Source organism: Micropterus dolomieu, linkage group LG07, assembly GCF_021292245.1.
Source record: "Micropterus dolomieu isolate WLL.071019.BEF.003 ecotype Adirondacks linkage group LG07, ASM2129224v1, whole genome shotgun sequence".
Classification (NCBI taxonomy): domain Eukaryota; kingdom Metazoa; phylum Chordata; class Actinopteri; order Centrarchiformes; family Centrarchidae; genus Micropterus; species Micropterus dolomieu.
The window spans coordinates 899,821-906,009 of record NC_060156.1 but is presented as its reverse complement, the minus strand read 5'-3'; the positions used below and the strand labels follow the sequence as shown (position 1 = coordinate 906,009).

The 6,189-nt window shown below is 41.8% G+C and overlaps 1 protein-coding gene across 1 annotated transcript in view; it reads right to left on the bottom strand.

Moving 5' to 3' along the window:
• Nucleotides 1-6,189, bottom strand: part of LOC123974054 (myosin light chain kinase, smooth muscle-like) — a 61,849-nt gene that overhangs the window by 46,228 nt on the left and 9,432 nt on the right. The window lies entirely within an intron of this gene.

Genomic DNA, 6,189 nt, shown 5'->3' with positions numbered 1-6,189 from the left:
GAAGGTTCCGGTCTTAAGTCTTAAGTTCAGACAGGAAGAGTCTCAGAGAGGATTTTTCTCAGTTTGGTATTACAGAAGCAAATCCTAACTAACTTTAGAAATCCTGTCTTATCTCAGGTTAGCAAATCCTAAACACTCAATCCCACATCGGTTATCAACCTTTATGTCTGTTACCTAGCAACCTGCTCATCTCGCCGAGCTAAACGGCTTTTAAACGCTGTTTTTTTTAAATGAAACAAACTGAAAATGGAGCAGAAACAACAACTGTCATTGAACTTGAAGTCAGATGACTCAGAGGTGTCGGTAACCTCCAACACTTTCATGTATTTCTCGTCTCCAACGATCTCCTCCTATCAAAGACTTCCTTTGTTCCATCAAGCCTTTACATCATGTGACATACTGAGACATTATCCAGCGTCACATTTCTACTAACGAGGGTTTGGTCATCAAACGCATCGGTAGAATCAGTTAATAAGTTTAAAAGCAGTAAAAGAGCAGCCATGTGGATTAAAGAGTTATTAAACTCTAGCTGGTGGAAAACAGCTCAACAGTTCTGCTGAAGTCACGAGAGTTTATTTCAGATTTTACAAAGTTGTTCTGACTGAGTTCTGAACAGACGGTGAAGCTCCTTCTTATTCAAACGGGTAAAAAAACGGTTACAGAGGAAATTAATCTGTCTGAGTTTGGAAATATTCATCAGCAGGTTCTAACTAACTGTTTCCTGTTGCACTCCAAGGACATGATGCCACCCAGAGGATGATGTACAAACTCTGCTCGACACAAGACACAGAAGGAACCACATTCAGCCACCCGAGCGCCACACGGCGGCGCCGGCGGCGGCACAAGCAACACCCAAGTCCGACAGATGGCGGCGGTCGACACGCTGTGCTGACAGCCTTTAAGACCAGACGCCAGTCAAACAGGCTTCTCTCCAAACTTTCCTCACATCACAAACTTTACAAGTTGAAAGGAAACAAAAACAGGAGCTTTTTCTAAATGACAGTTTTTAATATGCAAATGAGCTTTTTCCTTTATCAACGTATTGCTTTTTCATGGATTTATTCAAAATATACCACTCGTGTTTGTGACGGAGCCTTTTTTCACATATTTACAGATGTTTAAAACACGTCTTGTTATAAGAAACCTTGTGTAAAGCCATGAGGATGTAACGGCCTTGAAGGGCGAGGAAAATCAGTTTGTCACTTATAGATATCTGAAAAATAAACGAGCCAGCGTTGTGCTCATCCATCGACGGCCTCATCCCAGCGAGCTGCCGCACGTCAGGATGGACCCAGAAGCAAAGGGTTTGTGACCCATGCAGGGTCACGAGCCACAGCTTGAGACACACATGTCAACGGTCCAATCTGAAGGCTCCGTCCTTTACAAAGTCTCGGTTCTTTAAAGTTCTGCTGCAGCAGCACGTTTCCTGCAAGAATCCAGGTGTTTGTGTTTCTGAATGGGCTGATGATGTCACACTGAGGTCACACGAGGTCACGGTTTTCCAGCTGATGGTTAGAAACACACTCAGCAGGAATGAGACGCGTTTGTTTGTGTGTCCTACAAACGCACAAATACACAAACAGAGAACACACTGCGAGTCGCTCTTTAAAGGCTTTTCATTGGTCGGTTTAAGGTGAGACGCTGCAGGTGAACAGGGTAAAAACTTTACAGATTTCTCCACGAGACTTTCCTCGTTAGTTACTCGCATTAAGACAAGATTTTTTTTGTGTGACAGGTTCTCTGAAATGTTAAGTTTAAATATGCAAATGAAGGCAGCGTCCAATGAAACATGCGCTAATTTGCATCTATTTCCTGAACTGATACTTGAACTCTGGATTAGGTCAGGTTCTAAATTATTGTTTTATTTTGCTGACACGTTAAAATGTTTTTACAGAGGGGATTTTGGATATCTCTTTTTATTACATAAATCAGAAAATAGTGTCATTAAAAGGCATAAAACAATCTATTTTCTCCATGTTTTTGGGAATAAAATGTTCTATAATTCAGGCTGTGAATGACATACAAACAAACCTTCAGAATATAGTCAGGAATAAACCTGGAGAGTTTGGTGAAACAGCCTGTCTAACAGATCTATTGTTAAATTCTACACATTTTTATTGAAAATCAATATTTTCAAAGCCAATATCAAACACATCACACTGATAACTGAGTGAGTTTTAAACTCCTTTTAAGCATCATTACGTAGTATCTACGCTGAATTCTAACAGTATTAATGGCGTCTCTGTCATTAGTGCTAGCGACTGTGCGACCAACTGGAGTCCCGGCCAGGTCACCGAAAAGTGAGCTCAGAGGAAGAAGCTGAGTCTGTATTCTCAGTTTGGATATCACGGCAGAGGCTGTGAAGAGACAAGAGGAAGTCGGAGGAAGAGAAAAAGAGAGAGTGACCGAGCGAGAGAGTAATTATCAGACTGTTAGCTGAAAGGCTGCAGGACAGACGGCGAGCTGGCCTTCTTCCTGTTGGACTAGTCAGTAATGTTACTGGGTCTTATGTAATGTACATCTGAATAGTGTTGCTTTAAGGATCTGCAGACGTCAACCACCACCATCCAAACATGTGCACCTGCCCTGACATGTGCACACAAACATTTCCTCTCTTCACCTCTGCTGCTACAGCTCCATCCTAGATACTGCAGAGCTGATAACACGCTAAACTAAGGGGGTGAACACCTGCTGACCACGTTAGCGTCGTCACTGTGGAGCTGCTCCCGCTCAGGACACGTTCACCACGAAGTCATGTGACCGTGTTCTCTTCAAGGTTAGCCGATATATTATCAGAGCTTTTAAACTGCTCGTGCTGGAAACTAGAGTACACAACAGTATGTGGAGGCGGAACTAATACTACAGATCAACAGTGGTGGACGAGGAAAGACACAAATCCTGTACTGGTGTAAAAGTACAGACACCCTTACTAAATATTACTGCACTAGAAGTAGAAGTTTTCAATTTCAAATCAAAAAGTAGCTGCTTTTAAAAATATTTCGATATCTAAAGTAAAAAGTACTCTCAGAGTGGTTCTGTGTGTCAGGAGCTGCATGACAAACAGAATTTAAAAATGATCATCAAAATAACCGCCAATTAATCAAGTAACGTACCAGCTGTACTTCATAAACTTTAATTTATAACCAAACCTCATATTTTCTAAACTCTTCATGTGTTTGTGTGTAAAAATCTGACTTTGTAAAGTAACTGAAGCTGTCAGATAAATGTAGTGAAGTAAAAAGTACAAGCTCTCCCTCAGAGATGGAGCAGAAGGAGAAAGTGGCGTGATGTACTTAGTTACTGTCCACAATAACAACAGTCTGAGGACATTTGTGGTCCAAAAGAAAACTGAACATTATCAGTGAAATAATTCATGTCAGTTCAGAACTTCCTTTGGATTTCACGTGTTCAGGAGACTCGGCACGCTGCTTCTTTAAAGGAGCTGCTTCCCTGGAGAGTTTCAGAGTTTTAATCTGCGGTGTGAAGTAAAACAAAGTCCGAGAGGAGGGAGAGTCGGGGAAACCTGGCCTTAAATGGAAGTGTGGGAGAGGAGCCACGAACACCGACCCCCCCGCCCTCCGCCTCCCATCATCCCTCTCTGCTGTCAGCTCTGCTGGTTTAACTGTGCAGAGTACTCGCCGTGTCCCCGCTACGCTCACTGAGAGACACCAGCAGTGCATTCTGGGAGGGAATTTAGTTTAATGAAGCTTGAAATGGTTTTTAACTCTTTCTTTCTTTCTTTCTGTTGTTGTTAAAGGAACAGCGCACCATTTCAAGACTGAAGATAAGATTAATTATGTATTATTTTTATATTATATATATATATTCCCCAGTATCAATTAATCAATCAAAATTATTTTATAGAGCACTTTAAACCTCCAAAGTAGACACTAAGTGCTGTACAGAAAAATGTATTTTCAGGGTGACTTGGTTAGCCTAGCTTAGCATAAAGACTGGAACCAGGGGGAAATTGCTAGTCAGTGTAGCAACAAACAGCTAGCACAGACAACAATGTGATATATAAGTTTTATAGGTATATAACTACAAAAAGTTAGCATATCTAACGTTCTATCTTTTTTTAAATACGGGTTTAGCCTAGCTTAGCACAAAGACTGGAACCACGGGAAAACTGCTAGGCAGTATAGCAACAAACAGACACAATTTTCTTTTTGGAGAACATGGTGATTGTGGATGTTATTTTATTAACGATTAAGGAAAGTTATCCTAACATTAGCAAACATTAAAGTTAGATAGTGTTAATTTTAGACCACCTATGTTTAATTGAATTATAGCTGTCCAAACTATTTTAATTACTTCCCACAAACTACAACCTTCAGTTGCTAATGATCCAGCATTTTGCTAGCTAGGCAGCGTTGTTTCACTAAAACGTTAGCTTGTTAGTTAACAAGCAACTGTTTATATTTGAGCAATATTTGATTTAGTAAATCGTCTTCGCAGTTTCATCTCTGTGTGCCCAAACAGAGGTATGTCTAGGACACGGTTAGCCTAGCTTAGCACAAAGGCTAGAAGCAGGGTGGAAACTGATAGCTTAGCTCAATCAAAAGAGAACAAATCCATCTTCAGACACCTCCCAACAACTCCAGATAAATTAGTGAGTCATTCGCAGAGTCACTAGACGAATATTTAGTCTTCTGGATCTGAAGTTTCCAACCTTTTTGTCTGGTGATTTAACCAAATCTTTTCCATGTTTATCATTTTTACAGTCAGTCCATTAAATAGTCATCAGGGAACCTGATGAGATAAATCATTGATCATCGCCTGTGATGTGTGGGAGTTGAGATTCCCACCAGCAGTCTGACCAGATTACACAACAAGTCCTAACCAAGCGGGAACCTCTGGGTCTTTTTCTAGCAGCCAGCAGGGGGCGACTCCTCCGGCTGCAGAAAGAAGTGTGATTGTATAGAAAACTCTGAGAAAATGTTTCTACTTGTCAGCTGATTTATTCCCTCAGTAAACACTTTCCTGATGAGTTTATGGTCTCAGTCGCTAGTTTCAAGTCTTCTTCAACACAGCATGATGTTCATTTAGTAAATTATGGTCCCATTTAGAGGAACAGAGACCAGGAAGCAGGGGAGGCTTTAGGGCGGGGCTACAAGCTGATCAACAAGTTGCTACCATGGCGACCTGTCAATCAGGATAGAGGCGACTCGTATCCGCTGCTCTGTTTACATTTAACCAGCTCATCAGGAGTCGGCTGCTCATTTTTCAGTAAGTACGTTTAGTTTTAAGCCTGTTTGTCGCTAGCTAAAATTAGCATCCCAGCTAATATCACAGTTAATGTGAATTACAGATGCACTTTGCTAACCAAGCTAGCTAGCCACCAAGCAAGCGTCCCTCTGAAGGAGGAAGTCAGATGATGTATTATAAATAGACAGAAGGTTCACATAAGGAAGCAGGGAAACGCTCAGGGAAGTAATTAGTTACATGTAATTTAGTTACGTAATTTAATCTGTTACAGTTACTGAGTGCAATTAAATTACAGTTACTTATGGAAATGTTCATGATTGACATTGGGGTTAAAATGTTCTGACCCAAAACGGCCTCTCATACCAGGACATGAGACTCCATGTAAGACATCCACAGCCATAAATCCAACACTGAGGTATGCAAAGTACCCCCCCCCCCCAAACACACAGAGGAAGGATTAGGATCATAAAGATAAGAGCAGAGTTTCCACTGAGACCTGACGACACAACATTAAACTGTCTGTTGATCTGTAACAGAGGGAAAAACACGGAACACTTTACCGGAAATGTTGGTTCAAATGTGGAAAATAAATATATTGAAACTGTAATGAGTTGCTTGAATTCAAAAAAACCTAGAGGCGGACCAGCAGAGCCACTTCACCTGTACGACCAGAAACCAGCAGAGCCACTTCACCTGTACGACCAGAAACCAGCAGAGCCACTTCACCTGTACGACCAGAAACCAGCAGAGTCACTTCACCTGTACGACCAGAAACCAGCAGAGCCACTTCACCTGTACGACCAGAAACCAGCAGAGCCACTTCACCTGTACGACCAGAAACCAGCAGAGTCACTTCACCTGTACGACCAGAAACCAGCAGAGCCACTTCACCTGTACGACCAGAAACCAGCAGAGCCACTTCACCTGTACGACCAGAAACCAGCAGAGCCACTTCACCTGTACGACCAGAAACCAGCAGAG